Below are 20,399 nucleotides of genomic sequence, written 5' to 3' on the forward strand. Positions count from 1 at the left end.
CGAAAGTGTCTGATCCGGGAACAGCGTTTACAACGCAACTTTTACAACCTTTACGACGCAACCATTACAACGCAACTTTTACAACGACTTGCGCTGGGGGGCGCTCTAGGATAGGGAATAGTTTTAATTTACTATCCAACACCTTCCCTACTATCCACTGGGACTGGAGTTGGAATAGTAAATTAAACTATTCACTATCCAGCGCCCCCCAACGCAAGTCGTTGTAACGACTTGCGTTGTAAAACTTGCGTCGTAAAGGCATGAGTTGTAAAAGCATGCGTTGTAACAACGTACACCCGTCTGATCCTGCAAAGTGGCCTACCACGTGCTCTCTATGATCCTGTATTCCTAGGAAGCCCGTCTTTCATTGGGGGCTGTGGGATAAAATTGCTAGCACTGCCCCATAGAGACTTTTTATGCCATGGTAGGCAGCTATGCAGGTCTGTTGTGCACAGAGGCTTGCTGCCCCCTACTTTAACCCTAAAGATTTAGCAAACACGACATACGTACTCGTATCTCTATTAGTCTTTAAGCTCTACCAATAAACTGTTTCTCCTCATATAATATACACGAGTGGACATAACATTTTCAGTTTCCATGACCTACTCCACAGATAGTTCTCATGAAATAACTATTTCTGATCCAGCATTCTCACTTTACTGGGTCAACTTGTGCTACACATGATGGTGCTCTTTCTTGGCCTGACACAAGGACTCCACCTAACCTTGGGAAGGTGATATTTTATCACCACCAAGGCAAGGGGTGGCCCTTTGCTGCTTGTAGCCCCAGTTTGGCACTGCTCTGCTACCGGAGCCAAAGGTCACCACTCTGTTCTTCGTTTGCACACAAAAAAATAATTGTTTTTTCAGGGATTGGATGCAGGCAGTGGCTTCCTAGTTTTAATTCCTCTTAATTTCTCTTTCTTCCACTACCCGAAACTTCTTGTATCTTTAATTCAGTCTTTCTGCTTCTTTTTATCCCTGCTTCCTCACTTTGACACGGTTTTCTTACCTTTCACTTCCTCCTTTGTTCTCTTTTGGACTGTCTCTCTTTTGATTTGGGTGAAAATGTAAGGATGTAAAATAAGTCTCGGGCCATATTATCAGGCAAGGGCGATACATTATCGCCGCTTTTATCGGCAGGAAACTGCAGCTAAAGCAGGGGTAATGGGTTTGATAATATGCCCTTGTGAATTTTCATAGAAGCCCAGGTTAACACCAGAACCTGGGCTTCTATGGGAATTCACAAGGGCATATTATCAAGCCCATTATCGCCGCTTTAGCGGCAGTTTTCTGCGGATAAAAGCGGCGATAATGTATAGCCCTTTCTTGATAATATGGCCCCACGTCCCCACAACAAGTGCTGGTGCCCAACACCTGCAACCACTGCCACGGATTAAAGATTGTGACAACCTACTCGCGACCTGTAACTGACAAAGACTACTTTTGGGGTAACATTCATCTCAGTCAGTCTCCATCTGTTCACAATTCACCTTAGCCTGACCCTTTACAGGCAGCAGACTAGTAAATGTCTATCGCTTTTTAACCTGCATCAGGGAAAACAAATTCAAAATACCACCTCAGGCAGCCACAAAGTAAAGTGTCCTCCTTTACAAATTGACAGGTTAACAGGCATAAATGGGTTGCTTGGGCATTTCACAGTAAGCCTTTGTTAAGTTTGCAAACCGGAAGAATAGTTGAAGCAGTAGTTTTCCCTTTTCTCATTCCATAAACTCGCACTCTGTGGCATTAAACTCCCAGAGCAATGTTCTTCGCTTGCAAAAAGCAGAGCTCAACTTGAAGCAAAGCACAATTAATTGTCGCCCTCCAAGGAAGAAACCCTGTGACTCATAGTTCCCCACTAAGGTCTGGCCTATTTTAAACGGTTTCCACATTGTGTTTTCGGTTCTCTATTTCAGAATACACACTCGCTAAAATTACTGGTCCATCTGCACCCTTTTCCTATCAGATCACGCCGCCTGGTTTCTTCACCCAGTCAACAAGCACTGGCAAAGCCAATAGCTCTCACCTGTGTGAGAACTGTTTGCTTTTCCAATGACTTTTTGCCGTGTTGTACATCATCATGGCTGCTGTTCTACATTGCAAAAAGTTAGAGGCATGGAGTAGAGTTGAGTGGCATAGAGAAGAGTGGCGAGGAGGAGAGTGGGGTAGAGTGGTGTAGGGTGGAGGAGCGCACAGTAGCGTGCAGTGGCGTAGGGTAGCGTAGAGTGGTGTAGAGTGGTGTAGAGTGGTGTAGAGGAGAGTAGTGCAGAGGAGAGTGGAGAAGAGTGGGGCTGATTGGAACAGTGTGGAGTAGTATAAAGTAGCGTAGAGTGGAGTGGCATAGAGTAGAGTGCCATGAAAATGGAGTGGCATAGGATAGAGTGGCATATAGTGGAGAGGCGTGGAGAGGCATAAAGTGGAGTGGCATACTGTAGCTTGGAATAAAGTAGAATAGCATAGTGTAGATTGGCATAGAGTGACGTAGAGTGGCATAGACTGGAAACAGATGTAAAGTGGATTGGAGTGGTTTAGAGTGGAGTAGCGTACAGCAGAGTGGTATAGACTGGAGTGGTGTGTAACAGAGTGCCACAGTGAGGTGTAGATTAGGGTGACATAGTAGTTTAGAGTGGAGTGGTGTAGAGTAGACGGGAGTGGTGTGGCGTAGAGTGGCATTGTGTGGAGTGGAGTGGCATAGAGTGGAGTGTAGTGGCATAGAGTGGAGTGGCATATGGCTGGAGTGGTGTGGCGTGGAGTGGACTGTCATAGCATAGCGTAGAGTGGCATTGAGTGGTGTAGAGTGGGGTGGTGTGTAGATTAGATTGTTACCGAGTAAAATGGTGTAGAGTAAAGTAGTGTAGAGTTCAATAGGGTGGATTGGCATAGAGTAGAATGTAGTAGAGTGGCCTGTAGTAGAGTAGAATTGCGTAGAGTAGAGTGAATGAAGTAGAGTGGCATAGAGAGGGGTAGAATAGAGTGGCATTGTATGAAGTGGATCGGTGTAGAGTAGAGTGATGTGGAGTATAGTGGGTTGGAGTAGAGTGGCGCAGAGTGGTGTGGAGGTGCATGAAGTGGCATAGTGTTGATCAGAGGGGCATATAGGTGAGTGGAGTGGTATAAGCGTAGATTGGAGTGGCATAGAGTGGCATTGTGTGGAGTTGCATAGAATAGTGTTTCATAGAATAGAGCAGCATAGAGTGGAGTGGTGTACAGTGGAGCTTTGAAGAGTGGAGTTGCATAGAGTGGCATAGATTGGAGTAGTGTAGAGTAGAGGGGCACAGAGTATAACTGCAAAGAGTGGTTTAAAGTGGCATACAGTGGGGTGGAGTGGAGTGGAGTGGAGTGGAGTGGAGTAGAGTGGCATGGAGTCGAGTAGCAGAGAGTAGAGGTGATAAGCATAGAGTGTCACAGAGTAGATTGGAGTGCAGTGGCATAAAGTAGATTGAAGTAGCATAGAGTGGAGTTGCATAGAGTAGATTGGCATGTAGTGGACAGACCTAGAGTGGAATGGCATATAGTGAAGGGAAGAAGCATAGAGCAGTGTGGAGCGGTATATAGCAGAGGAACATATATGTTATGTGAGCCTCCATTTATAATGCGCGCGGCTACTCAGAAGTGTCCCGGCGCGAAAGCCAAATGGTAGAGAAGGGAAAATAAATGGCCTTACAAAAGATTACATAAATACCAGGGTTTTAAGCTGTTTTTTAAACACCCTGAGGGTCTCAATATTTCATATATGGTGGCGTAAAGTAGAGTGGAGTGGCTTAGAGTAGAGTGCTGTAGAATTAAGTGGTATAGAGTGGCTTAGAGTAGAGGATAGTGGCTTAGAGCAGAGTGGCATAGAGTGAGATGGAATGGTGTAGAGTGAAACGGAGTTGAGATGATTGGTTTACAGTAGTTCAGTTGTAGGTGTAAGTAATTAAAGCATCAATACAGATAGCAGCTAGAGTAAAAACAACATAAATAACAGGCTGAATGTCTGTGTTAAAAGTAAGAAAGCATGTTGCACATCTAGGAATAATACAAAAACAATTATTAAACGGTTGTGCTAAAATAGCGCAATACAAAAAGATGGGGAAAAACAAAGATGAAGAAAGAACACATGTACTTGGTCGGTGCTCCAGAGGAGCTAACACAATAAAGAAAGAGAAGCCTACAGGAGCTCGACAATGAAAAGATAGCAAATGGGAGTGACAACAAAAAACAACTAATGGTGTACTGTAGATGGGTTGTAAGCCCACTCAATTGTAAACCGTACATCCATAGAACAGAGCATATGCTGTGGAGGCTAAACCTAAATATGACCCACTTCTCTGCACCATATAAATAGCACCTAGAATCCTTGTTCTTTTCTGAGATTAGAGGTCATATTCCCTTACAAATGGTCTTCAAACATTTAGCTCTTGCACTCAGTATAAGATATCTAAGGGAGTAATAAAATGGTGGCCGCCAATTCCACGTAAGGCCCTGATTAAATGTTGGATGCTATGGTATCCCAGCAAAAGATATAAGAACACCCTATTATGAGTTTTACTGGGTGTAGACGCACCCTATAAAACACAATGTTCTACCGCTGAAAGCAAGTGGTACATGTGCCACACTTCCAGTTTCACAGATACCAAATTAAGGGGCCCATTATGTTTGCGGACGGACTTGAGTCGTCCGCGATCACCGAGGAGGAGGGAACCTCCGCATGGGCATGCGGAGTTCCCTCCTGTCCAATTAGGATGTGACCGCCACCCTGGCGGTCACATCCCCTATTTGTAACATAGCGGCGGGTGCGGCTTCAAGCTGCACCCGCCGCAATGTTACAAATGCATACATTGCATTTGTATGCAGAAAGCGGCAGGCACCGCGCGGTGCCTGCTGATTTCTGCATACAAATGCAGGGGGGTACCATAGGTACCCCCCATGTGCACCCCCCACCCCCCCCTTCACTCAGGGGGCCCGCTTCGGGCCCCTGAGGTGAAGATCCGCATGCTTTTCCTCGGCGGAGAAGCCGCCGCGGAAAAGCATGTTTTTTCAGCCATCCTAATATGTCTGGCAATGTCTGAGAGACACCGCCACCATATTAGGCCTTTTCCGCCGCGGGTGTAAGCCAACCGCGGCGGAAAAGTGGCGGACTGAAACCAGGACCCACCATCCATCCTAATGTGGCGGTGGGTCTTTGGTGGGTCCGCAGAGGATTTTCTGCATCCTCCGGGCCGGCGGAGGCTTCCAACGGCCCGGAGGATGCGGAAAATCCTCCATCGTAATCTGCCCCTAGATTTGTTGTTTGAACCAAATTTCCTGTGTGAGTTAATTACATGATTAATGTCAGCACAAGGAAAGCAGAAATTAGGCACCATACAGACAAAGTCTAGTAATCAGGAATTGCACAAGATTAAACTTGTCCAATTAAAATTATGAACAGTTCAAATTGAAACGATAACATAATTTGATATTTTTTGTAATAATATTAAAAAATAACAATGCCATTGATTTCTTCTCAACATGCCTCGAAAGATTGCGAAGCTAAATATAAAGAGGTAGCTAGATTAAAAAAGATATATCATTGGAAACTATATGCAGTGCAATGAATATAACAATTAAAAAACATGGTAATTATTAAAAAATAATTTATAGTCCCATGAAATATCCAATTAATCTAATAAATTCCCCCATTAATTTTGTATAAGGAATTCTGTCCTTTACAAGAACTTAAGAAACCTGATCTAGAAGTAGACCTAGTCAATTCAATACAATTTATTTTTTATTGTTTTAGATCTCTTACAAGATTAAAAATTATACATAATTCCATCACTTTATAAAAAAAATCTTCTGTGCACAATAAAAAAATTAATTTTAAAACATGAATAAGATAGAGTTAATAAACGTATACAATTTATGATAAATTCATTTGGTGGACATTAAAAATCAGTAGTAGAAGAGAGGTTATATCTAAAAATAATAGGATCAATAATATGATTTCTAGCCTCAACTACCTTCCTATTGGAACATAACCTTAAGACATATATTAAATCCTGAGTTCCATTATAGCATTTTTTCACAAACCCCGCTATCTTCATCTTGGTTATGCCAACATCTTGTATGAGCTTTTAGAGGGAGAATACCTAAACGCAGCATGACAATTCATCTCCTGATACTATGATCCAAAGTAAATCTTTCGTATTTTTGAGAGATCTTAAGCTTGATAGTAGAGGTGAGAGTTTGTAATGAGAAAGTTGAAGGCAATGCACCTTATCAAGCTCATAACTTAATCGGGGAGTCATATTTTTCACGAAATGCTTCAGGTGTGCAGGAGACCAGGATTGAAGGGTAGTTTCAGTGCATTGAAAATACTCTAAGGCTGCCTTGAGATTTGTTTGAAAGGTATAATGTTTTCTTCCTGACTTAAAAGTTTTATAATTCAATAAGGCCCTTAAAGAGCCTTCTTCTGCATGTAATAGTTTGAAAGCACATCTGATTATATTCGCTAGAGCTATTGAGAATGCACTTAATATGGCGAGTTCTAAACGCAGGATTTGTACTGGGACAGCCTGGCTCAATAGCATTAGTTGCCTTAGTAATTTGCCTTCAGCATTATTCAGAACACTACACCTATCTATGGGGATATTCTCTGCAGTATAGGTTATGGTTGGAGAATTTGTTTGCCCTACAAACTTCTAAAAGAGCTTGAAAGTGCCTGTTGCCTGAATAAGAGTAAAATTTCCTTAACGCATTTGTATGTGCCACTGCTTTTTGATTCATCTGGTGTAGGTGGGAGTGGACTTGTAGGGTTTGCGAGAAGACCATCCTGAGATATGTATATGCTTTTGCCGCCTCAATTGTTTTATCTCCTAATTTCCATTCATATTGGATATGATGTTTCCTACCCCTAAAGGGACTATCTTGAAGGTGTAACCTTCAGGTAGTTCATTTCTGAGTATTTTTAAAGGGCATCTATATCCGCTGTAAGCCCAATGGGGTTAAGATAAAAAAAGAACCTCAGCATCAGCATACATTAACACGTGTATATTATTTGAAGCCACTTTAGGAGGGAAATTATTTACTTTTTTATACATTTCTGAAAAATCACTTATTTAGAGTGAGAATAGGAGGGGAGCTAATAGACAACCCTGCTTTAAACCATTCTGAGTAGAGATCTTATGAGTCAGGCCTTTGTCACCTCCCATCTGAACTTTACACCATGTTGACGTATGTAAGGCTACGATTAGCCTCAAAAGTTAGAGAGGCATCCCTAATTCCTTTAGTTTCTTCCAGAGCGACGATCTGTCAACCCCAAAAAGCTGTCAAGAAATTGATAAATATGCTATATATTACTTGATATTTAGATAGAACATACTTATCAATTATTGACTGTAAAATACCTATATTATCAATTACAGAATGATTGAGCCGAAAGTCCGCTTGAAACTTCGGAATGATGCCCTTTGAGAAAGCCCATTCTCTTAGATGCTCAAGAATACTTGCAGCAAATATTTTCCCTGTCTCATCCAAAAATGTGATTTTCCAATAGTTCCCTGGGTTAAATCTGAAGCCCTTTTCTATATTGGAACAATGATACAGCATGTCCATTAGTAAAGAATTTGAGAAGTGGCATAACAATGTTGGAAAAGGGGTGCAAGAAACACGTCCCACTTCACTGGATCACTTTGCAAGACTTTTATTGAAATCATTACCCGACCCATGGCTGCTGATGTTTTCGCCTTCTTGGTATAGATCTCAATTTGTTTTCCTGGGGAGAGGATATAGGTTGTACAGTCTCATCAACCGAACTCATATTGGATATTTTCCTACATCCGAGTGCTCTATATTTGATTTATAGAGTTCTAGAAGAGAACTTTCCAACTCGGTCTCTGATACCAGCATCGCTCTTATGGATGAAAGGTTTCCTGTTCCTTTGGCAATCAAGTGCCAACATTATTTAATATTGCTTTCAGTGGCTGCCAAATGTAGATCCATCCACTTTTTGTCAGAAATGGCTCTGTTTTTTTCCCTTATAAGTCTCTGCAGTTTTTTCTTCAAGCTGGCAATTTCTGATTTTCTTGTACTTGAAAAAGTAATAAATTGCCATCTGATTAATTGGTTCCTTTTTTTAAGAAATATTCTCCCCTTCTGAAACTTTCTTAGCTTTGCGAGAAAAATTATGTACAGGGACCTTTTTTTATAGGTTGTTAGAAGTAGTGCTTGATTGGATTAAGGGTACTGTCTTGCAACCAAAGCTGTTGAAATGATATCACATCAATAATTATGTTTATGCTTGCTGTGTTCCATATTATTCTGCTCTAGTTAGAGTCTAAGAATGTCTTGCCATTCAGTCAAGACAGCGTCCATAGTGAAACCGGTGAAAGATTTAAAATAAGTTTCAGATGGAGTATCGCATGGTCGCTATCCGGTGTGAAACAGGCGTCAAGGTAATTAGATTTTTTAAATGTCCCTGGGTAATATATTATATAATCTAGTATAGAGCCACCATAGACTTCTTTTCTTGTGTAACTTGCAGGAACATTCCTATCCGTTTATGATCACTCCACTAATTCCGGTTGCTAATTCAAGTAGGATTTTCCTCCGTTTATCTGATTTAATGTCATCCAGGAAAATAGAAGTTGGTATAGACCAGGCATCTTCTTCATCTTTATTTCTACAAGATTTTATTGCGTGATTAGAGATTTTTGCATTGAAGTCACCTGTAATGAGGACTTGATGTTGCCCACACAATTCTAATATTGAGACTATCTTATCAATTATTTTTATAAGCATGAGATTAAATTCAGGTCAGGGTGAAATGTAGATATTAAAGAGAAATAAAGACTCAGCATCTTGAGAATTTTGGGCGCCAGATTTATTCTGATACATTGGATGTTGTTACTGCCCATATCAATTCTTTCGAAGTTATACTTCATATCCTCCTTCAGTAGGATCATCAGACCTCCCTTTGTGTGACCTCCCTTTGCTCTAATTGCTGGAATTTTAAAGGAGAAGTAATTCTTTCAGATAACATTTCCGAGAGACCAGGTTTCCTGGAGGCAAACCATTGCTGGAGTACTTTTAAGGAGACGGTGTAGTTTTTGCGATTCCAGGCCTGCAATATTTCATGATAGAAAATCGATGGCTTTAGTGAGAGGACAGTTTTCGCTAAAAAGGGAGTTTTACACCTTGTCCCTGCCTATTTACGTCTAGGTTATCCACAAGCCAAGACCAGGATTAATGTTTATTTGTTTTTGTAGTTTCAAGATGGTTATGGTTCCATATAGATCTTTCTCCATCTGTTATACAGATTATTAAATTGTCAACTTGGAGGTCCAGTGGACTTTGTGTAGGCTTTATTTGGTAACAAATCGAGGTAAAATGGAGTGAATCCCTTTCTGCAAGAATTGATACAGTCAACATAGCCTGCAACGTCTTTTGTCTAACTCCCATTACATCGAATCCGTACTTATGTATGGTTTCTCTCTCATTTAGAATAATTGCAGGAATAACACCAGACCAAAAAGCAAGGTGAGTAGAAAACAACTATCAAGTCCTTAAAAAAGATCAATGTCACAGATCTGGTCCTGTGAATGGCCTGGGGACCAGATGAGTGGGCTGAGACAGACCACGTCTGAGGGCTAGGTAGCCCTGCACTAAATAGTAGGGGTGTGTGGAATATTCCTCTTCGCCTGCAGAATTGGCAGAATTTGGTAACTCCTTGTTACGCTTGTAACGCAGAGTTCTGGACAAATTTCGCCAATTCTTGTGTGGCAGACTTTTTTCTCATGAGAGGCTCCAGAATATTAAGTTGGCACCCGAAAGCGAGATTTGGTGTTCCCTAGCGCTATTTCTCCTTGCTAAAAGGATATCTGGTGAGATCTTCCACACGGGCGATAGCGAGCTTTCAGTCAGAAGGCTGCCGTTCAAGTAGAAAATCTACTCGAGCAGCAACAAAATCAACTTGAGTAAATGCACCCTCTGGTGTGCCAAGGGGGTGCATTTCAAGCTAATATTTAGTGTGGAACATGCTACCTGCACTAAACCACAGGAAGAGGACCGCAAAATGCCGATTTCCACTCATTAAATTGGTACTTAACTCCGCAGAATTCCGCAAAGTCAAATTCCATGACCCATCCCTACGAAATAGCTGCCTACAACAGGGGAGGCAACCTCCCCATTCCAGATACAATGTGAATACTCAGGGGAGTTAGCTCTGGTCCATTACTGGCATCTAAAGTTTCTCTGACTACCTCGAGCGGGCCAAAGTGTACTAGGCGGTGATGGTGGCCCTGGCTGTAGAAGAGGACTACAGCACTATAACAGAGGCCTCTCCAGAGGTGGGCCCCCCATGTGGGGAGAACCGAATGCTCCAGGAAGCCTGCCCAGATGCGATACGTCAAACATGGCAGCTTCCAAAGACAAAAAAGACCATAACCTCAGAGACATGCACATCACATCCTCCACCCCAGCTGCCAAAGAGGGCTCGATGTCCCTGAAGGCCCCAGCGGTGGAGGAGTCAGCAGAAGACATGGCACCACTCACAAGAGCATTCATAGAGTCGCTCTTTGACACATTTGAGCAGAGCTGCAGGTTGTAAAGAAAAATCTCACGCAGGAATGAAAGTATGTACAGCAGGATATGGGGGATCTGTGTGAAAGATCTCCACTCTGGAAGGCAGTGTGGAGGGGAGGACCTCGAGTATCTCCAGCAAGAAGTACTACAATTACAAAATGAAACAAGTTAGTCTGCCAGCCCACACAAAGGACTTGAAGAATTGATACCACCAAAACAACATCAGAATCAGACAGATCCCATCAGGCTCTTGGACAAAGACATTGCAGGATATGTTATGGCCCTGTTCCAACAGATACTAGCCCGGGGGGGGGGGGAGACAGACATCCAATTACACAGGGTTCACAGAGTAAGACACAATGGAGGCAATAATACAAGACAACTGGACATTCTAGCCTACATTCATGACTTCCAGTTAAAAGAGGAGAGCCATAGGAGAGTGAGGGATATGTGCTCACTCATCTTTCAGGGGCACAAACCAGCCTTGTATCAGGACTTATCCATGATCGCTGTACAATGGCATTGGGACATCGGATAGGGACTTCCGACTGATAACAGTCTCCCTGTGGAGTAAGGGTGCCTCCTACAGGTGAGGACATCCATTCCATATCATCTTGCACTGGAATAGCCAACAGCACCAAATTTGAACTCCATCTGAGGTCTGTCGTGTTCTGGGCCTCTCATAGGAGGACCCACAAGGTGTCTTAAGGAGAGATGGTTGAGCCTCAACCAGACACCCCTACCAATAGCACCGAACTTTGACAGCAAGGAGCTGGTCACGGCTGGACCCCAAAGAGATAATGCAGGAATGAAAGGGAGTCTCCCAAAACAGCCTTCACACGTCTGGACCCACTGGATGATTTCTGGCAGATGGTGGAAGAACCAACTGTAGAAGAGACAATGCTCCTAACCCCAATTAGGCAAATTGAGGCGGCATGAAGATAGTTTTATTTTCTTGCAGTCTTTAGGCTCACCTGAAATCTGTTCTGAAGTTTTACCTTTTATAAAATCAGCGTTTTACATCAGGAAGAGATGTGAATTTTAATGCCTGCGTTTTTAGACATGATTTAGTCCATCTGACTTGGCTCTTTCAGATTTTTCAGTTGAAAATTGGGTATTGTCTATGATTCTGTACCAGAAGAAATTTGTAATCTATGTCTTTTTATTTTATGTATACTTGTATTGCATTTGGTCAAATAAAGTTTTTTTTGATTTGACTTGAGGTGTGATAGGTTTTTCATTTAATAATAGTATTATATTTGTAGTTGGGATTGCACTCGTAAGATCCTGCACAGTCACATTGTCAGGCCCATGATGAAGACCTCAACAAGCACCTTCTCAACATCAACCCAAGGTGCCTTCTATCCCCCAAAACACAAGTAGAGCACGGGTAAACAATGCGTCATCACCTAACAGGCAGGTATGGATATCAAAGATATCAGACTTAATGTGAGAGCTATAAATCACTCTACTAAGATGGCATTGGTGCCTTGCCTCCTGGAGCAGGCCCGTGGTGATGCCTGTGTCCTTCAGGAAACACACTTGTTGATTAGAGATGATCATAGATTAAAATCCTGAAGGTTTCCCAACTGATATCTTCCTTCTGGGCTAGCTAAAATGGAGGGGTAGCGATCATAATCTTTCAGAATCTTCGAGGCGAGGAGGAGGGTAAAATAGCTGAATTTTCAATGTGAGTTGGTGGGTAAAATACCAAAAATACCAAAAATTAAGAGCAGGTTACTGACCTACCGAGTCAAGGTGGGCTTCCAACATCTCACAATAGCAACTGTTTACGCTCCCAATTGACAGAGAGAGAGTTTTTCACATCAGCCCTATTTGAGGTCCTTTAGTCTCCAGACCCAGCATTTCTAGTGGTACGCATTTTTAACTTAGGGATGGATAACAATCTACAAAGATCGGACCAACTCTTTGGCCAAAACAGGTCCTTTTTTTCAGATGTCCACAAAACATGTGAGAATTGACCACTTTCTAGGTACACCACCCAAGCAGGCATTAAATCAGAAGGTGCACATAGACCCCATAGTAGGCACCTCACTTTATTACCGTGACTCTCAGAGTGCATGGGGAACAAAAGCTGTAAGGGGCGTGCAGACTGAGGGATAGCATCATGCAACAAGAGGAAGGCTTTAAAGCAGTCAATATGTCTCTCACTAATTATCTGCAAATCAGCGACATGGGGGAGATGGCAGTTGTACTAAGGGGAGAGATCATAGCCTTATCTGCTAACGACTCTAATATCATACGGGAGAAACAACAGAAACTGGAGAAGGAAGTGCGAGAACTGACAGCTATACATAAATGCACAGAGTGTGGTGCAAACTACATAATGAACGTTCATACTAAAGAAAATCAACATGGATCTGCTGGAATACGCCCTCTTACAACTTAATAATAAATAATATGTGGGGAGGGGCAAAACGCGCAACAAACTGCTGGCCCACAGGTTGCACTCTCAAAAGAATTATGACAGAATTCATACTATTGAAAGGTTGAGGGAGGTGTTTGGGGAATGCATAGAAGAAGTCTGTTTTCTGGAATTTTTACCCCACCCTCTACACATCCCAAGACCTGAATGACAATGCTAGCTCAACATATCTAGATGGGTCAGAGGTGACCCAACTTATGCTGCTTCAAATTGAATGCTTGGAGAAACCCTTCAGAATAGAGGAAGTGATTTCAGCCATTGCTAAGTTGAAGCCTTGCAAATCACCTCGCCCTGATGGCTTTACACCACTTTTCGAGAAAAACTTCTGCCAGGTCTTGACCTCACTCCTCACCAAACTTTTCAACTCCTTCGCCTACAGCAGGCCCCTGACTAGTTGCATGCTGGCAGCCTCCTCCTTCATATTCCCCAAACCAGGGGTGAATAAGCAGCTCTGTTGCTCCTACAGACCTATCTTGCTGAATAACATGGATGAGAAGCCCGATTAAACTCATTGCATGCCACATCAGATAGACCTGGACCAAGCTGGCTTCATCCCAAATAGAAACTGTGCTGATAATATCCAGCAGATGCTGCACATAATAGACGAGGCCCGAGGTCCCAGAATGAAGTGCTACAACTCACTATTGATGAGAAAAAAACAGTTGACAGACTCCACTGTCTCTACTTGATTGGCACCTGGAAGCAATGTGGATTTGGGAGCTGGTTCTGCTGATGGAGTACATGTGGCTATGGACTCCTATGGATGGTAGTGTGGGTGAATGGGGAGTCCTTGAGCTGCTTGTCCGTACCGAGAGGGATGAGGCTGGAATGTCCCCTGTTACAGCTTTTGTTTGCCCTATGCATGGCCCTCTGACCCAACACATCCGTACAGATTTGAATATTACTGGTGTACAGTTCAGTGCCGACACCCATGCTATCAGCCTATATGCCAATGATGTGATAGTGGCTATGATGGACCCACTTAGCTCCCTACCAGCTCTTATAACCCAGCAACGGAGCTTTCAGTAAGTTTCTGGGTTCAAAATGATCCTATAGAATTCACAAGTGCTTAAACTGGATGTATGACGTTACAACGCATACTTTTACATTGCATGCCTTTACAACGCGTTTTTTTACATCGCATACCTTTACAACGCATAGCGCTTTGGGGGGCTGGATAGTGAATAGTTTAATTTACTATTCCAACTCCAGTCCCCGTGGACATTAGGGAAGGTGTTGGACAGTAACTTAAACGTATTCCCTATCCTAGAGCGCCCCCCAGCGCAATGCGTTGTAATGGTTTGCGTTGTAAAAGTTGCGTCGTAAAGGCACTGCGTGGTAAAGGTTGCGTTGTAAAGGATGTTTCCCATGAACTAACAGTACCATACGATCATCAAGAATAACTCAGTGCTCTCCCTCCTGTGTCATTGAAAATACATCCATTCCATTGGCCCCCACAGCCACGGATACAGAAAAAATCAATTACTGGGGTCTCATTAAGCAAGTAAAATAGGATCTCTCTGCCTGGCGCCTACTGACTCTCATGGCTTGGATGAATAGCGGGCATCAAAATGAAGATTTTGCCCTGGGTTCTAATTAGAAATGAATAGGTTTGTTTCGGACAGGCAGAGGCCCGCATGCATTGCTTCTTGGTTTATAGACCTACCAAAGAAGGGGGCCTAGGTGTGCCTAACATTACACTATACTACCAAGCAACACAACTATGATACATGGTGGAATGGAGTTGGGCCTCTTCTGAAAAACATTGGTATTTTAGGGTCAGGCAATTCCAGGCACACACATTTGGAAGGACCCTTAATTGCCCAGCTGATACAGAGCATGGGACCTACATTCCCCTCCTATAACATGCACCACAATTGCAGTATGGGACGGAGTAGGGGAGCAGAGGTGGCATTCCCACATCCGATGATCTCTATCTGTGGTAATCAGGCCTTTACCCCGGGTCTCCAAGGTGACATATTTCAGCAGTGGCATTGAGCAGAGTGCAAAATGTAGGAAATCTATGTGACAAGGCAAACATCATTCACTTCTAATTGCTGCAAAAAGAGTATGAGTTGCCTGAGTCTGAACAAATACATTACTTACAGATCAGACTCTAGGTGATGCACCCATTAGTCAAACCATACACACAGACCACTTACACCATTTGAAAAATTGGTCCTTCTGAAGAACAAAGAGAGGTGTCTGATCACAGAGCTTTACTCCCTGCCGTCATAGTACACCCACACGGAGAAGCAATCAGGACAAAGTGGTGAGAAGCAAAGTTGGGGAGGGAGCTCACTAACCAAGAACGATGATAATAAGGGGAGGGAGAAGTGGTGGATGTGGTGGAGGGAGGAAAGGCCACTTTTCGGGGTGGGGTCACAGCATAAAAAGGGGGAAAATGAAGCCAGTTTTTTAAAAGTTTGTATTGATTATATGCATCTATTGACTAAGATGACTCTAGGTAATATGGTGGGTGAGTCAGAGTTTTGGTTTTGTTTCACTTATGGCTAATAAGCCATTATTGAAAGTGGTGTAATTTAATGTTAACGGTCTGAATAATCACAAATAAATGCGTGCAATTGAAATGTGGCTAAAACTGAAAATCCGGGAGTAATCTTTTGCAAGAAACCCATATTCCGACCGTAAAACTTCTAGAATTACCCATGATTAAATCTTGGGCAGCTTAGAGGGGATTTTCGTCGTCCTCGGCCTCTCATAGAGGAACTGCTATATTTTTGAGTAAAAATCTACAAGCTGACTATGTTAATTTTGGTAAAGATCAACATGGGCACTGGTGTTGGGTTACATGTTCATTTAGAGAAAGATATAGACCGTTGAAATTTATTAGCTTTTATGCGCCAGTGGAAGACAGTTCTAAAACCTATGAGGAGTTGTGACAGTCTTTCCTGGTGACAAAATTGTAGGGGGGATTTTAATATTCTTATGAATCCTCAATTAGATTCCTCAGTGCAAGGGAAAAGACAGACGAAACCTAAGTCTTTTAAGGTTTTGCAAAACTATGGAGCAATTTTAGATCTGCACGATCCCTGGCGAGCAGCGTTCCCTTTGAAAGTGAAGTACACGTGTTGGTCAGGTCGGTTTCGCTCTTCATCTCGCATTGATTTTTTTGGGGTTTCTCAGTGTTAAAATGTTTCTCAGCAAAAATGATTTTATAATGGATTATCCGATCAGGCAATGCTGGCACTGGAGATAGACTTCGGGGTTGGTGTTAGACTCCCAAAGCGGTGGATATTAAATAAACAATATTTTAATGATGAGGACTGGGTAAAAACTATGGGGTCAGAGATCGAAGAATTTCTAATTCGGAATAATCAGTCTGCTTCAATAAATATAGTCTGGGACTCACTCAAGGCTTTTATTCGTGGGTTAATTATTGGAAAGGATGCAGCTATTTCAAAAAAGCTAGGGCGGATAAGAGAAATTTGGAATATAAGATTCAAGCACTCCACGAGGCCTTTTTGCATAATCCCTCTGTCTCTAACAAAAGCCAGCTCGATCAGGCTGAACGTGAATTAAGTTCTGCTTATTATACTCAAAGTGAAACTGTTTATCAACAGTTGGGGAGAGGGGTTGGCCTAACGGCTAGGGCGCTCGACCTCGGACCTGGGGATCTGGGTTCGAGTCTTGGTAACAAAGCCAAAAACCTCCTGTGATTCTGGGCAAATCACTTAATCTCCCCGTGCCTAAAATGAATGCGTGTCCTCATGTAACGTAACTGGTGCTATGTAAAGCGCTCTGATACCTGATTCAGTTCGGGTCTAGTTCGCGCTATATAAAACTCTGCCAAAAACAAAAAAACTCGTCAGAAGACATATGAGGAGAGCAATTTCATGGGCAGACACTTGGCGTGGCAGGCCAGGGAGCAGGCGGCAGCGAATCAAATTAAAGCACTAACTTGCCCTTTGACTGCTGCGTGTACAGAGGATCCGGTGAAAATTGGGGAAATAATGCTCAATCACTACGAGTCTATTTATGGTAAGCTCCAGATAGTGGATGGTCTATTATTGGATACATTTCTTTATGTTAATCGACCACCAATACTCTCGGAAATAGAGAAATTATCTATGGCTAATCCTTTCTCTATAAAAGAATTGGAGGATGTTATTAAGAATTTACCAAATGGTAAGGCCTGTGGTCCGGATGGGCTTCCATCTGAATTTTATAAAGTTTTTTTTGGCTCATTTTCTGATTTTTTTCTTCAATTGATAAATTCTATGTTAGAAGGAGGGGTAGTTCCAGAATCCTTTAGATAGGGGAACATAGTGAGCTTTGTGAAGAAGGGCAAGAATAGCAGGGATGCTAATTCCTATTGCACAATAACGCTGCTTAATTCAGACTATAAAATCGTCACCAAACTTCTTTCACTCACGTTTAATCATTATGCGGCAAAATTGATCCACTTGGATCAAAATGGTTTTATTGCTGGCAGGCAATTAGTTACTAACAATCATTTTTTTACAGAGGCTTTGGATTCTTTTGACACACAGAGGATACCAGCTTTAGTTTTATTATTAGATGCCGAGAAGGCTTTTGACCTCGTGGTATGGGAGACATTGTTTACAATCTTGCAGCATTTCAGTATTCCATTGCAGATTATATCCTTGATCCGTAATCTCTATGCTGATGCTGTGGCCAATGTAGTTATCAATACGGCTGTGGTTGGGACATTGAAAATTAAACGAGGCACAAGGCAAGGGTGCCCTTTATCGCCAGTTCTATTTGCCTTTTTCATCGAGCCCTTGGCGATAGCAATTAGGAACTGTGCTGATATTTGTCCCCCAATTCCATCAATGCCAAAATTAAAATTGTATGCAGATGACATCATGCTCATAATTAAACCAAAAATTGAGGTCCAAGCCAAAGTCTTCCCTCTTTTGGAAGACTTTGAGGCCCTAGGTGGCTATCGTATCAATAAAGGGAAGACCGAAGTTTTGCAATGCGGGAGCGTAGCTTTAGATCTGCACCCTGATATTCATACCTCTGTCAATACTAATACAAAGATATACCTTGGGGTATTTTTTACTGAATCTGTTAATGATTTATATCAATTTAATTTTGTTCCTCTTCTTAGGAAGGTTCAGGGTTTGTTTTCTCGGTGGAGCTTGCTCCCCCTCTCTATTTTGGGGCGAGTGGCCTTAATTAAAATGTCTGTCCTTCCGTTATTTAATTTCCTTTTTTCAACTATTCCATGCACTTTATCAGGTTCTTTCTTCACTGAGGTAGAGTCTATGTTTACAGCCTTCCTCTGGGCAAAAAAAACACCTTGTATAGCACTCAGCACTTTACATGAAGATTTGGATCAGGGAGGATTAGCTCTTCCAAATCTTAGGGATTACTATCATGCGTATTTTGCACAATATCTATCTATATTTAAATATTCACCGCAAACAAACTTTTTGTGTAATAGTTTTATGAATTTAATGTGTAAAGACAGTCAAATTCATTCCCCCTTGTTGATTTTTAGATCCCCGAAACGTGTTTGTTATAAGTGCCTTCACTGTTTTTTTTAAAAATGACATGCTTTGTTCAAAAGGTATTCTATTCCTGTAATTAACTCAGCTACATTGTTAGAAGGGATCCTGCCTCTGGCTGGGGTTAAACAATCAGTATATCTTGCGGCAAAATGGGCAGCGGCCGGATTCATTAATGTCATGGATTTCTTGAGAAATGGAAAATGGATGACTGTAGCTGAAATGTCGCAATTGATTCTTAATGATTTTATTTGACTAAATTCATAAAGCACATTGTACAAATATTTTACAGAAATAGATGTTTCTCATTTGGTTGAACAAAGCCAGTTGGTCGATGAACTGCTAGTGAGGGCATCGGATAAAAAACCAGGCGCCTGGAAGAAATACCTAGCCTCAGTCAAGGGAGTGGATCTCGAGCCAAAGGCTATTAAAAAGTGGTCGGATCATGAAAATTTAGAGATGACATCTCATATTTGGTCAACTATTAAAAAACTCAACTTTAGTACATTGAGAGGGGCGAATTATGCGCAGGATGCTGTTTTTTAGCAAATGGTTAATGTATCGAACTCCCCGTTCTCTATCAGATATGTATGCCAATCAATCTTCTCAATGTTTTTGTTGTATGAATTATCCATTAGCTAATTGGTCTCATATTATGTTGAGTTGTCCTAAAATTCATAAGTTTTGGATGGATCTATTTAGCTATTTGGAGTATGAATGTCACATCCAATTGGTTGTGAATGACAAATTAATTATTTTGGGGTTCGATCCTGACCTTCCTTTCATGGGTCCAATGATAACATTTTTATATATAGCAATGGCAGTAGCTAGGTCACTTCTTTTGCAAAAATGGCGAACAGATTTCATTCCCTCGGTTTTGGAATGGGGTCATAAGATGAAAATAGTTAAGAAAAGTGAACGTATTTTTGCATTACCGGAGGGAGGTACTAGGAAATTCAACAAGATATGGGGTATTTATTTTGATTAAACATGGTGGGGAGACTGTGTTTATGATGTTTAAGTAGTTAGGGTTGTGGTTTTGGACTTTATTACTGTGTAAATGCATTTATTGGTCCTGGCTGTGTGTATTATTAATGTATTTTATTTTTTGTTTTCTTGTGTGTAATTGCCCTAAGGGAGATTTTTAATGGTTCAATGATGCACTGATTTTTTGTCTATGTTAAAAATTCTGGCTTCAATAAAAAATTGTAAAACCCCCCCCAAAAAAACAAGAAAGATTAAGCATTTTCTGTAGGGATTAATGTACCACTTGCCACGCCTTAAGACCAGAAACTGCAGTTAAAGTAGACACATATTGGTAGTGGAGCCCTCCTAAGGTACCGAAATGGTGTTCAAGTGCGGCAAAAACGTTGGAGAGGCTGGGTGGGTTCCAGAACACAATAACATCTTGTAGGAAGTTGGTTCTCTATATAGTGCACTAAAATGAAGATCACTGTGCAGAGAGTCCAGTAAGAACCAGATTGGTATACAGAGGCAAAAGTAGATTATAATAATGCTCTCTTTGTGGTAGTGTGGGCAAGCAGTTACGCACATCAGAGGGTAGGAATAAGCAAGTGGTGTACTCACAAAAATAAATATGAGACCAATTTATAAAAATAACAGATTTTGGTAGAATTTTTCAAACCAAGAACTTTGTTCTACAGTAAGTACTTTTCAAGATATACATTTTTCAAGTTTGCAAAATAAATCACTTTTGTGCAAAATTACACACCATTGAAGTCGATGAGGGAAAATAGAAAAATGCATATAAAATCATACAAATAGATTTCGAGGTTCACCTTTGGGATTCAGATAATGAGCAAGGACAGGTCTAATGTTCCACCAGAGAAATTCTCAGGAAAGTCCCGGATTAGGCAGGCATTAGGTCATTGGCAGCTGGTGCACTATGAA

The sequence above is a fragment of the Lissotriton helveticus genome, chromosome 12 (genome assembly GCF_964261635.1).
Source record: "Lissotriton helveticus chromosome 12, aLisHel1.1, whole genome shotgun sequence".
In the NCBI taxonomy this organism is placed as follows: Eukaryota; Metazoa; Chordata; class Amphibia; order Caudata; family Salamandridae; genus Lissotriton; species Lissotriton helveticus.